Here is a 14970-nt window from a genome sequence, read left to right on the forward strand (position 1 = left end):
CCCATGAAAAGCTCCATGTGTCGCTAGTTTTACAACAGAATTTTTCCAGCCGCATTGGCACTTGCTGAAAGATGATGTTACTGAAGCCGTCCTTGGATTCCTCAATGGTGGTGATCTACCGTTGGGCCCTAATGACACTTCCATCAGCTTAATTCCAAAGGTACACCATCCACAATTGATTTCCCAATATAGCCCTATTGCCCTATGCCCGGTTTTATACAAATTAGCTGTTAAGTCAGTTACAAAATCGCATGAGGGGGTTTATGGATGATATTATCAATGAGGGGCAGTGTGTTTGTTCTTGGTCGCTTGACTACGAACAATATTCTTGTGGCCTTCGAGTGTCCACACTTTGTGCAGGCGGAAGAAAGGGAAAGATTATGCATGTGCAGTCAAGTTAGATATGATAAAAGCATATGATCGAGTGGAGTAACACTATCTGGAGGCCATTCTTCGGGGACTTGGCTTCAGAATCAACTTGATCGAATTAATAATGAAGTATATCTCATCTGTTCGCTTCTCGGTCCGGGTTAATGGGGAACTACAAGAAGTCAAGCATCTACACTTTGAAATTGGTGTACCGGGCTCTAGTGATTCCGAAAGAACGACTAGCTCAAGATGAAGGCAGGTTATAGAATCTTCAATGAATGATCAGTGGTTGTGGAAGGCTCTACGGTCTCTCAAAGTGGTCCCAAAAGTACGTGTCTTCTGGTGGAGGGTACTCCGTGGTATTTTATGAGATGAATGCACCCTGCAATATAGGCACATCAGAGAAATTAGCCTATATAATCTCTGTTAGGTGAAAGAGGAAAACCTAGAGCACGCGCTAATCCACTGTTCACATGCTCATAGGTTCTAGGAAGAAGCATGTACTTTATTAGAAACTCCCACTACTTCACCCAACTCTTGGGCCAGGGACATTTTATGCGTCTCTTTGTTTTCCAGAAGAGATAGAAGTGTTAGTATTACAGTCATGTGGTCCATATCGAGCTACCGCAACAGATGGATGCATGGGTACAAACTTGATTCGGCGAACTTGGTTAGACTCACTAGAGAAGCTTTGGGCCTCCTAGACATTCTTTGACATTAGGCGGATGTCTTACCAGGTCATTATTGGTGACCTCCATAGCATGAGCAAATCAAGATCAAGGATGTTGCAGTCGTTCATGATGAAGATATGAGCGGATCTGGAGGTGTTGCACACTCTTCTGCTGCCCTACTTGGTGCTTGGTGCAAACCGCACCCCGGGGTCACTGATCCCATGATGGCGGAAGCCCTATCCCTTCATGATGGAGTCACCTTTGCAAATCTTCGACGGCATGCTCATGTGGTGATGTAGACCGATAGTCTAGAGGTTCTAAACCTCTGAAACACTTGCCTCAATGTTCCTTCAGTTGCGACACCAGTTCTTTTAGAAATTGATGCGCTATCTACTAGATTTACTACCTATGTACTCTCTTCATTTTTGTATATAAGGCCACTATCAAAATTACAATTGCAGCTATATAAGGTCATTAAACACTAATCGAGACAAAATTGATGGAGTTTGTCTCGTACTAGCAACCAAGGACATTAATATCCCTTGCATGCATACGGGAGTGAAAAAGGTTGGTTTGCATGCGCTGCATTAATCAACCAATGAGGAGTGAGAGGGTTGACTTGTTGTGCGTTAGAGAGAAAAATACACATTAATTCACACGTCAAACGAGGAAGAAAGCCTGCTTTCAACATTGGCTTAAACCGACACTAATATTTACCTTGGTACCTGTAATGTGGACTTGTGGCCTTGTATACAAAAATGGAGGAAGTAATTCCACATGTAAGTTGATCAGCAAATGGTCCAACACATTTGGGTGCGAAGCGTGGTTGCACCATGCATGTCACCGAAAGCTGGCTTACTGAAACTCCGAGCTTTCTGACAGTCTTCTGGTTAACAACTCGGTGAATGCATTCTTTTGAATAAAGCTCTAAATTCCCTGCAAAAAAAAACACCCTCCTCGTGCGTCCGAAACACTTCTGCGAAATGGTCCCTCGATTTGGTTGTAACCTCGTCGCGCCCCATGCCGAGTCGAGTGAGTGTAACTTTGTGATAAAACTCTTAGACTATTAATTCATTCTAGCCCTACCACCTGAAATTCCTCCTCTATCTTTCTTCCTACGATATCCCCATGAGGATCTCAATGACTGAACCGATAGATCTTAAGATTGATGAAGTCGCCGCATGCTCCTTGTAGTAGATGGGCACATCATACCACTGAAAGAATAGCGTTGGAAAACCGGAAATACCAATGAATGGGCACATCTGAACCCAAGTGGGTTGGTTCCATGACAAGGAACTTAATAACCATCTAAAAGAATAGTGGACATTTATTGGCATAAAACCAAAGAGTTCCTACATCTGCAATGTATATACTCAAACAAACGTGGTGTTTGAGTAAATATGAATGATTTCAGGAACACATGATTTAGTATTGTGAGTCGACTGATGTAGTAGGTCGCATTGCATAAGTAACTAACCTTCTCGCGTAGAAATACTATCCAAATCGGTCATTCAAAACAACCCAAGTTGCACATACTACTCAATATGAATTTGAAACTCATCAAAATAAAGCATAGTTGTCACTACTCACTGTTAATATAAGTACACAAGGAGTTGACCTGTGTGACCAGCTTGTCAGCATCTACCATCATCAACTGAAGTTGTTGCAGAACGTCATATATCTGTTCGAATTGTGCATCTGGACTAGAGCCCGCTTTGAAACATTGTACTTGACCACCAACATCAATCCAGCTATTCCCCATGACTTTATGAGTTCCACTTGAAATCGCAGCATCCCTCAGCACCGAGGCATTACTCCATTCTTCATTTGCAATGTACATATTTGAGAGTAGAAAAATGGCCGATGCATTATCTGGATTATTCACTAGAAGCCTCTTAGCAAAGCGCTTAGCCATGTCAAGGTTACCATATTTTCTGCAGCCGTTAAGCATGGTGCCCAGGATAACAGCATCATGTTTGAAAGGTAAGTTTGAAATGGTCTCTTCTGCTTCATCTAACCATCCAGCTCGCGCAAAGAGATCGATAAGGCAAGTGTAGTGCTCTGAAATTGGTTCGATGTGGAAGTCATTAACCATTTGAGTAAAGTAGCTGCAACCTTTTTGGACATCACCAGCATGGCTGCATGCGCTCAGGACACCCACAAAAGTTACCGAGTTTGGGGTGACCAATTCACAATGAAGTCGCATCATTTCATCATACAGCTCAAGAGATCTCGCTGATTGACCATTCTGAGCTAATCCACATATCATTGCATTCCAAGATACAATGTCTCTCTGTGGCATGATCTCAAACATTCTTATTGCATCATCCATCTTGGCGCACTTTGAGTACATATCGACAAAACAGCTGGCAACTATAGGAACGAGTTCTAACCCATGCTTGACAGCAAGAGCATGACACTGCCTCCCACTGCCAAGGTCATTCACATATGCACATGAGCTTACTATGCTCCCAAAGGTGAAGGAATTGGGCAGCATTGCAGCTTTCAGCATCTGGCAAAATATGTCAAAGGCATCAGCCTGGTAACCGCAGGCTGCAAGCCCTGAAATCACAGCGGTCCACGACACGACATCCTTCTCAAGCATAGCATCAAACAGTTTCTTGGCCAAGTCAACGTAACCGCATCTCCCGTACACGTCCAGCAAAGAATTGCACAGAAAAAGATCCTTAAGATACCCAGATTTTAGAATAACTGAGTGTACCTGCATTGCCTCCAGACCTGCAGACCGCTCAGCCAAACCATTCAAGACAGTGGCAAAGGTGAACTCATCAGGCCGAACCCCGGAGCCGGTCATGCTAAGAAACTCCTTCATACACGATCCCGCTTCCCCGGACCTCACATCGCAGTCCAGGAGCACATTCCATGACATCAGATCTCTCAGCGGCATACAATCGAACACCTTGCGTGCATCCTCCATCAGGCCCAGCTGTGCGTACAGCTTGATGAAACCAGTACCAACGCAGGCATCTGCGAACACCCCGGCCTTGAGAGCCCGTGCGTGGACCTGACGCGCGGACCCTAGGTCAACGCCGCAGCACGGCGAGACGATGGAGTAGGTGAACGCGTCCGGCGCCACGGGGGTGCGCGTCATCTGCAGGAACCTTCGCAGCGCGTCGCGAGCCCGGCCGGCGCGTGCAAGGCCGGATATGGCGGTGTTCCAGGATCAGGAGTCCCTTTCGGGCATCGCGTCTAGCAGGTACAGGGCGGCGTCGAGGAGGCCGGGGGTCGAGGAGGAGGCGTAGCCGGAGAGGACGGTGTTGTAGGAGACGAGGGTCGGGGACGGCATGAGGTCCAGTAGGTCGCGGGCGTCGGCGAGTGCGCCGCCGCGGGTGTAGGCGCGGAGGAGGAGGTTGCAGCGGTAGGCGTCGCCATGGTGACCGGACTTGAGGAGCGTCGCGTGGAGCTTGCGCGCGTGGAGCAGTGAAAGTGGCGGCGGCATTCATTCAATTGTGGCAATGAGTTCTTTTTCACCTTTTTTGAGAAAGCCGACGAGGTTTTACAAATTTGATCAAAGTTTTTAAAGTTTAACCTAGAAAATCTAAACGAAGCAAAATGGTCATGATGTCCTTAACTCCGTATGATTGAAACGCCGCATCACGACGCTCCCGACTCGCCACGTCGTCCCTAGAAGCTCGTTCGGGTCGAAGGTGTGTCACCCGAACAAACCCAGCCACCCCACTACTCTATCTTCACTTTTCCCCACGCCTCCCTCCTCCCTCCACTCGTTCCCCACTCCGTCGCCTGCTCCTCCCCATTATATCCCTCCTTCGTCGCCCACGACGACGGCAGAGAGAGCGTCGCTGGACGCCGGCCGAGATCCTGGGGGTCAGGTTCATGGGCGTCCCCATCTCGAAGCCGAAGGGGCGTTCGTGCATGGGCACATCGTCGCGGGGTTGACGGTGGGCGGGGTCGCCGACTTCCCCGCGCGTCCAACGGCGGCCTGGGATCCACCGGAGGCCGGCGCCAGTTCATGGGCATCCCCATCTTAAAGCCGGAGGAGCCGTTCGTGCGTGGACACATCGTCACGGGATCGACGGTGGGCGGGGTCGCCGGCTTCCCCGCGCGTCCAGCCGCGGCCTGTGGGATCCACCGGAGGCCGGCGCCACGGTCTTGGATCCATGGCGGGATCTAGCCGAGGGGGAGGCCACAGCCGGCTTCGAAGGCGTGGGGAAGACCGCCATCCTACCGCCCTCTACAGGAATTTTGGGTAGGAATTCGCGTCGTGGTCACCGTGTCTCAGAGCTCCGACCTAGAGGCCATCCTCAGGATCATCAAGGATCGGGTCAAGCCTCACACTAGCAGTCACGAGCAGCAGGTCGGCTCGAAGAAAAACGTTGGCCTCATCGCGACGGCCGCAAGGGTCATGTCACCCGAGCTATGTCATCTGTCGTTACCAAATGTTGCAGATCTGGCACCTCCGAGCACAAGCGCGACAGGGATTGCCTCAATCTAAATTTCTACTCCCCCCTATGAAAAAACTCATCCCAAGCTTGTCTCTTAAATGGATGTATCTAGCACTAACTTGGTGTTAGATACATCCATTTGAGGGACAAGTTTTCTCGAACGGAGGGAGTAGGACAGAACTCGTCGAGCACTTGAAAGGGAAACGGGTAAAAATATGGCAATCTTAATTTTGCAATCATGTGTATGTATATTGGGAACAGCTGAAAGGCAACATCTGTCCTAGAGAATTGCTCATGTGAATGAATATGCACTTCTGCCCTAGAAATTCAGTTTCTGACATTGTTGGCTTTGATTGGTCACACCTCTGCTTTTGCCACAAATTTTCACTGAAAAATTATGTGTTAACTCTTGTCAGGTACTTGGTCTTGATTGATGACGTATGGTCTATCGCAACCCTAGATCATGGCAAGCTGAAGAAAACTTATTGTTCTAGAACATTGTTAGATACAACCACTGCAAGCCGCGCGATCTCCACGCGCTGGAGGTGCTCTTTAGGAAGGCATGGAGGTGGAGGACGAGGTGTTGTAGGCTCCTCAGCCGCCTCCGCCGGCTACTCGGTACTGATTGTTTTCCATGTAAAATTCTTAGAACATTTTTGTCCCATTGTAGTTTTGCCATGGCAAGCTTAATAACAACTTCAATAACTCATCACAGTGGCAATTGTAGGTATTAGATCTCCTGCGATTTCATGATAAATATAACAGATATGGCGACTTTGTATGTGCATAGGCAAGAGTTTTTCTTTTCTTTAAAAATCATGTCAACTTGTGCGCACATGAATTTTGGTTTCACCCGGTATGCATGTTGTCGCCATTTTTAGTTTATTGTTTGGCATGCAAACTTAGATATGTTTTGACATGACAACTTTTAGTTGGGTTGCCATGGAAAACTAAAAATGTGTTTACACAACAACTTACAATGCGTTTTGCCATGGCAACTTAAGACGTGTTTCTGCCATGAAAAATTATAAGATGTAGTTTGCCATGGCAAGTTTTGAGTGTTTTTCACATGCCACAACAACTCTTACAATTATAAAACATGATATTTTTTACCATGGCAAATTAGCAATGATAGCCATATTTACAACTTAAGATGTGTTGCCACGACAACTTTGACAATTCATTAATGGTCACATGGTAAATCCATTACAAAACTATTTTTTCACATACATCGCAATTTTGATTAAAAAACACGGTAAATTTGAATTTGCATTTTGCTATGTCAATTTTTGATCATTTTTTGGTGTTGTTTCACATACATGGCAATTTTATGATACAAAAGGTGCCAACTTGTCGAACAACGGCAATTTTTTAACGATCCACGGCAAATTCATACTTCACATAGCATGGAATCTTGTTTTTTACACACAATTGCCATGACCTACATAGCTTCTTCTACCATGCTTTTCACATAGCATGGCAATTTTTGTTCATTTTTTTGGCATGTTTTCCCATGGCAAATTACGATGACATAGTGCCAATTATATTGAAACACACCATCAGAGTTGCCATGGGCAAATTATTCTTTTAAGCATAAGTTGGCATGTCAATTTTTTTTAACTTTTTTGCCATGGCAAATTATAATAAAACAGAAAAAATAAAGATGGCACATTTTACTTTTTATTTTGCCATGATAATTTTTCCTATATTGACATGGCAATTTTACCTATAACACCCTGGAAAATTCCTTGAACCTATTCTTTTTCTTTTTGTAAAATTAAGTTTTTATTTTTCCATGAAAATGTTACCTATTTTCACATGGCAAATTTACCTATATTGCCATGGCAATTTTTAACCTTTAAATGACAACAACAAAAAGATTGCAAAATTTACTTTTAAATTTTCCATGGCAATTTTTCTTATATTGACATGGAAAATTAACCTATAACGCCCTGGCAAGTTCCTTGAAACTATTATTTTGCTTTTTGTAAAATTTAGTTTCTATTTTGCCATGGCAATTTTACCTATTTCACATGGCAAATTTACCTATATTGCCACGGCAATTTTTAACCTTTAAATGTCAACAAGAAAAAGATGGGCAAAACTTACTTTAATTTGCCATGACAATTTTTCTTTTATTGACATGAAAAATTTACCTATAACGCCCTATCAAATTCTTTCAAACCACTTTTTTTCTTCTGTGAAAATAATTACTTTTTAGTTTGGCATAACAAAATTTTTTTGACAAGGCAAATTTACCTTTGTTGCCACGACAATTTTCGACCTTTTTACATGCATGTCAATATAATCGGTAATGGCAAAAAAGAGCATGGAAATTTCTTTATTTGGGGACTATGGCAATTTTTTCTTTTTTTGCAAATTTTACTTTACATCCATGGCATTTTTCATGGGACCATTGTAAATTACTTTAAGAAACATGGCAACTACTAGCAAGTTGCCATGTCTTCTTCCTTTTTGCGCCATTTTTAAAAAAAACTTGAAACATGGAATTTTTTTCATAGCACATGGCAAAAGACCATGACAATTTCTCTATGGATTATGGCATTTTTTTTGTTCGAACCATGGCATTTTTTACTAAACTATATGGTTTCTTTTTTTTTATTCCCTTACTGATGACCCACATGTATAGGGGATCAATTGTAGCTCTTTTCGATAAGTAAGAGTGTCGAACACAATGAGGAGCGGAAGGAAATGACAAGTGGTTTTCAGCAAGGTAATGTCTGCAAGTGCTGAAATTGTAAGTAGCGGAGTAGTTTGATAGCAAGATAATTTGTAATGAGCAAGTAACGATAGTAGTAACAAAAGTGCAACAAGGTAGCCAAATCCTTTTGAGGCAAAGGACAGGCCAAAACGGTCTTTGATGATAAGCAAAGCGTTCTTGAGGGTACACGGGAATTTCATCTAGTCACTTTCATCATGTTGGTTTGATTTGTGTTCGCTACTTTGATAATTTGATATGTGGGTGGACCGGTGCTTAGGTGTTGTTCTTACTTGAACAAACCTCCTACTTATGATTAACCCTCCCGCAAGCATCCGCAACTACAAGAAAAGTATTAAGAATAAATTCTAACCATAGCATTAAACTTTTGGATCCAATCGGTCCCTTACGGAATAGCGCATAAACTGGGGTTTAAGCTTCTGTCACTCTCGCAACCCATCATCTAATTACTATTCCTCAATGCATTCCCTTAGGCCCATATGGTGAAGTGTCATGTAGTCGACGTTCACATGACATCACTAAGGGAATCACAACACACATACTATCAAAATATCGAACACATATCAAGTTCACATGATTACTTGCAACATGATTTCTCCCGTGACCTCAAGAACAAAAGTAACTACATACAAATGATATTCATGCTCAAGAAGTGGGTTGTGCCCACCTGGTGGGCCCCCTCTGGTAGTTATTTGCTCCAATATTCCTCAAATATTCCATAAAAAATCTCCGTGAAGTTTCAGCTCATTTGGAGTTGTGCAGAATAGGTAGCCTGACGTAGCTTTTCCAGGTGCAAATTTCCAGCTGCCGGAATTCTCCCTCTTTGTGTATACCTTGCATATTATGAGAGAAAAGGCATTAAAATTACTCCAAAAAGCATTATTATAGATTAAAACATCATAAATAACAATAAGAAAACATGATGCAAAATGGACGTATCAACTCCCCCAAGCTTAGACCTCGCTTGTCCTCAAGCGAAAACTGAAATAGAAAAACATGTCCACATGCTTTGAGAGAGAGGTGTCGATAAAAACAACATACGAACATAGAAGCATCATGTTCATTATTATAACAACAACAAATTCAAACATAAGACTTTTATCAAAGAACTTTTATCATAGACTTCTCATGAATAAGTGACAATTCATCACACAATCGAAGTATAAAGCAAAACTCTATTAAAACCCAACAAACTATGTTCTTAGTCAACTTTGCAACTACAATTCATCCTCTTTTCAGGAAGGGTCACGTATCGGAGTCTTTAGGCAAGTCCACATACTCAACCATCATATAGTCTTCTATGATAACTAACACTCACCGCGTACATATGAGCAAAACGTTTCAACCGGACACATAGAAAGATATGGGCTTATAGTTTTGCCTCCCAACGTATTCACCTCAAGGGTGATATCAACAATAATAACTCATGCTATCTATATTCAACTGGACATATGTACCTAGATCTTTCCTCACCACATGATGCTTGCCAAAGAAGAAGAATAAAAAGGAGTAGAAGGAAAACTTTGACTCTTTGCATAAAAGTAAATACATAAAAGTAAAAGATAGGCCCTTCGCAGAGGGAAGCAGAGGTTGCCATGCGCTTATTTGTTTGTATGTTCAACCCCTTAGTGCAAAAGAACGTCACATTACATTTCCCCTTGTGATAGCAACCTTTATTATGCAGTCTGTCGCTTTTATTCTTCACCATCACAAGTTCGTGCAATGCTCAATTTTCTCTTACACTAAATGATCTCACACTTTTAGAAGCAATTTTTATTGCCTTTTTGCACCGATGACAACTTACTTGAGGGATCTTGCTCAATCCCTAGGTAGGTATGATGGACACTTGAAAATAAGATTTGGGTTTAAGGGTTTTTGGATGCACAAGTAGTATCTCTACTTAGTGCGGAATTTTTGTCTAGCAAAGATAGGGGGCAAGCACCACATGTTGAAGGATATATGACAATATGACTTCTATGTGAATATGAACAAACATAAACCATTAAGTTGTCTTCCTTGTCCAACGTCAATAGTTTTGGCATATAATATTTTGATGAGGGCTCACATTCCCAAAAGATTTCTAGGATAGTATATTTATATGTGAATCTTCTCTTCCCTTATTACTTCTTTCATGAGTTGCATCATTGGCTAAGGCTATGTTTGTCAATCTCTAATAAAATTTTCTACTTATACTTTTCCTTATGTGGTGTCATCATCTACCATAAGATTAGTATATGATCTTCTTCATTTATTTCCTTTCTTTTATTTAATTCCTTTCTCTTTTTCTTTCTTATTTCTTTTCTTTTATTTGCAACATGAAAGTAAAGAAAGCAAAAACTCAAACTAAACTTTATTATATAACTCGCACATGATTACAAGGATAGATCACTAAGCAAACTCTCAAATAAGAAAGGATCAAACTAAACTTTTATTCTTCTAAAGCAAAATATCGAACTAAAATAAGTAAAGGTAAAAATATAGTGGGATGATACGATACCGGGGCACCTCCCCCAAGCTTGGCGAAAGCCATGGGGAGTGCCCATACCCGATACTCAATTCTCCTTTGGTGGTGAAGAAGATGGTGGTGGTGGTGATGAGGTAGTGTTCTCCAATATAACCGTGAGTAGATCCTTCAAACCTTGAATCTCCCGAAGGGCTTGATGAATTAATTCACTCTTTTTCTTCACCTCAGCCATTATATGTTTATTCTTCGGGCCCCACAGTTTTGTTCCTGCACTGTTTTCTCTTGGCCGGGATATGTCCCAGTTGGATGGTATGTGCCTACGAGGAGTGTTCTCGAACCCATAATTGTGAATCAAATTGCGAAAATTATTACGATGTAACCTGTGTAAGGGCCTCCTCGGTGGGAGCTCTTCTTGCTCTTCCAGTCTCGCTTGTGTTGGGGAACACAGTATTTCAAAAAAATTCCTAAGATCACACAAGATCTATCTAGGAGATGCATAGCAACGAGCGGGGAGAGTGTGTCCACGTACCCTCGTAGACCGAAAGCGGAAGCGTTTAGTAACACGGTTGATGTAGTCGAACGTCTTCGCGATCCAACCGATTCAAGTACCGAACGCACGGCACCTCCGCGATCTGCACACGTTCAGCTCGGTGATGTCCCTCGAAATCTAGATCTAGCTGAGGCCGAGGGAGAGTTTCGTCAGCACGACGGCGTGTTGACGGTGATGATGAATTTACCGACACAGGGCTTTGCCTAAGAACTACGACAATATGACCGAGGTGGAAATCTGTGGAGGGGGGCACCGCACACAGCTAAGATCAACTTGTGTGTCTATGGGGTGCCCCTCTCCCCCGTATATAAAGGAGTGGAGGAGGGGGCCGGCCGGCCTCATGGGGTGCGCCCTAAGGGGGGATTCCTACTCCTACTAGGAGTAGGTTTCCCCCGTTTCCTAGTCCAACTAGGAGGGGGAAGGAAGGGAAGAGGGGGAGAAGGAAAGGCGGGCCGACCCCCTCCCCAGTTCGGAGTGGGCTTGGGGGGCGCACCCCACCACTTGGCCGCCTCCTCCTCTCTTACACTAAGGCCCATGAAGGCCCATTGACCACCCCGGGGGTTCCGGTAACCCCCCGGTACTCCAGTAAGTATCTGATACTCCTCGGAACCACTCCGGTGTCCCAATATAGTCATCTAATATATCAGTCTTTATGTCTTCACCATTTCGATACTCCTCGTCATGTCCGTGATCACATCCGGGACTCTGAACTACCTTCGGTACATCAAAACACATAAACTCATAATACCGATCGTCATCGAACGTTAAGCGTGTGGACCCTACGGGTTCGAGAACTATGTAGACATGACCGAGACTCATCTCCGGTCAATAACCAATAGCGGAACCTGGATGCTCATATTGGTTCCTACATATTCTAGGAAGATCTTTATCGGTCCAACCGCACAACAACATACGTTGTTCCCTTTGTCATCGTCGGTATCATCATACCTAGTTCAATCTCGTTACCGGCAAGTCTCTTTACTCATTTCGTAATGCATCATCCCCCAACTAACTCATTAGTCACATTGCTTGCAAGGCTTATAGTGTTGAGCATTACCGAGAGGGCCTAGAGATACCTCTCTGATACACGGAGTGACAAATCCTAATCTCGATCTATGCCAACCCAACAAACACCTTCGGAGACACCTGTAGAGCATCTTTATAATCACCCATTTACGTTGTGACGTTTGATAGCACACAAGGTGTTCCTCCGCCATTCGGGAGTTGCATAATCTCATAGTCAGAGGAACATGTATAAGTCATGAAGAAAGCAATAGCAATAAAACTCAACGATCATAATGCTAAGCTAACGGATGGGTCTTTTCCATCACATCATTCTCTAATGATGTGATCCCTTTCATCAAATGACAACACATGTCTATGGCCAGGAAACATAACCACCTTCGATTAATGAGCTAGTCAAGTAGAGGCATACCAGGGACACTCTATTTTGTGTATGTATTCACACATGTACTAACTTTCCAGTTAATACAATTCTAGCATGAATAATAAACATTTATCATGATATAAGGAAATATAAATAACAACTTTATTATTGCCTCTACGGCATATTTCCTTCAGTCTCCCACTTGCACTAGAGTCAATAATCTAGTTCACATCGCCATGTGATTTAATACCAATAGTTCACATTACCATGTGATTAGTTCACATTGCCATGTGACTAATACCCAAAGGGTTTTACTAGAGTCAATAATCTAGTTCACATCGCTATGTGATTAACACCCAAAGAGTACTAAGGTGTGATCATGTTTTGCTTGTGAGAGAAGCTTAGTCAATGGGTCTGTCACATTCAGAGCCGTATGTATTTTGCAAATTTTCTATGTCTACAATGCTCTGCATGGAGCTACTCTAGCTAATTGCTCCCTCTTTCAATATGTATCCAGATTGAGACTCAGAGTCATCCGGATCGGTGTAAAAGCTTGCATCAGCGTAACTCTTTACGACGAACTCTTTATCACCTCCATAACCGAGAAATATCTCCTTAGTCTTCTAAGGATAATTTTGACCGCTGTCAAGTGATCCACTCCTGGATCACTATTGCACCCTCTTGCCAAACTCATGGTGAGGTTCACAATAGGTCTGGTACACAACATAGCATACTTCATAGAACCTATTACCGAGGCATAGGGAATGAATTTTCATTATCTTTCTATTTTCTGCCGTGGTTGGGTTTTGAGTTTTTACTCAACTTCACACCTTGCAACACAGGCAAGAACTCCTTCTTTGAATGTTCCATTTTGACAACTTCAAAATCTTGTCAAGGTATGTACTCATTGAAAAAAACTTATCAAGCATCTTTTTCTATCTCTATAGGTCTTGATGCTCAATATGTAAGCAGCTTCAGCGAGGTCTTTCTTTGAAAAACTCCTTTCAAACACTCCTTTATGCTTTCCAGAAAAATTCTACATTATTTCCGATCAACAATATGTCATTCACATATACATATCAGAAATGTTGTAGTACTCCCACTCACTTTCTTGTAAATATAGGCTTCACGACTAGTTTGTATAAAACCATATGCTTTGATCACCTTATCAAAGCGTATATTCCAACTCTGAGATGCTTGCACCAGTCCATAGATAGATTGCTGGAGCTTGCACACTTTGTTAGCACCTTTAGGATTGACAAAACCTTCTTGTTGCATCATATACAACTCTTCTTTAAGAAATCCATTAAGGAATGTAGTTTTGACATCCATTTACCAGATTTCATGAAATGTGGCAATTGCTAACATGATTCGGATGGACTTTAAGCATCGATACGAGTAATAAAAACTCATCGTAGTCAACATCTTGAACTTGTCAAAAAAACCTTTTCGACAAGTCGAGCTTTGTAGATAGTAACACTACTATCAGCGTCTGTCTTCCTCTTGAAGATCCATTTTATTCTCTATGGCTTGCCGATCATCGGGCAAGTCAACCAAAGTCCACACTTTGTTCTCATACATGGATCCCATCTCAGATTTCATGGCCTCAAGCCATTTCGCGGAATCTGGGCTCATCATCGCTTCCTCATAGTTCGTAGGTTCGTCATGGTCAAGTAACATGATTTCTAGAACAGGATTATCGTACCACTGTGGCGCGGATCTTACACCGGTTGACCTACGAGGTTCGGTAGTAACTTGATCTAAAGTTTCATGATCATCATCATTAGCTTCCTCACTAATTGGTGTAGGCATCACCGGAACTAATTTCTGTGATGAACTACTTTCCAATAAGGGAGCAGGTACAATTACCTCATCAAGTTCTACTTTCCTCCCACTCACTTCTTTCGAGAGAAACTCCTTCTCTAGAAAGGATCCATTCTTAGCAACGAATATCTTGCCTTCGGATCTGTGATAGAAGGTGTACCCAACAGTTTCCTTTGGGTATCCTATGAAGACACATTTCTCCGATTTGGGTTCGAGCTTATTAGGTTGAAGCTTTTTCACATAAGCATCGCAGTCCAAAATTTTAGGAAACGACAGCTTAGGTTTCTTGCCAAACCACAGTTCAAATGGTGTCATCTCAACGGATTTAGATGGTGCCCTATTTAATGTGAATGCAGTTGTCTCTAATGCATAACCCCCAATATGATAGTGGTAAATCGGTAAGAGACATCATAGATCACACCATATCTAATAAAGTACGGTTACGACGTTCGGACACACCATTACGCTGTGGTGTTCCAGGTGGCGTGAGTTGCGAAACTATCCACATTGTTTCAAATGAAGACCAAACTCGTAACTCAAA

General features: G+C 42.7%; 1 pseudogene; it reads right to left on the reverse strand.

The window, feature by feature from the left end:
- Positions 1-2330: 2330 nt before the first annotated feature.
- LOC123099756 (pentatricopeptide repeat-containing protein At2g13600-like) lies at positions 2331-4504 on the reverse strand (annotated as a pseudogene).
- Positions 4505-14970: the final 10466 nt, after the last annotated feature.

This window comes from Triticum aestivum, chromosome 4D, assembly GCF_018294505.1.
Source record: "Triticum aestivum cultivar Chinese Spring chromosome 4D, IWGSC CS RefSeq v2.1, whole genome shotgun sequence".
NCBI lineage: Eukaryota > Viridiplantae > Streptophyta > Magnoliopsida > Poales > Poaceae > Triticum > Triticum aestivum.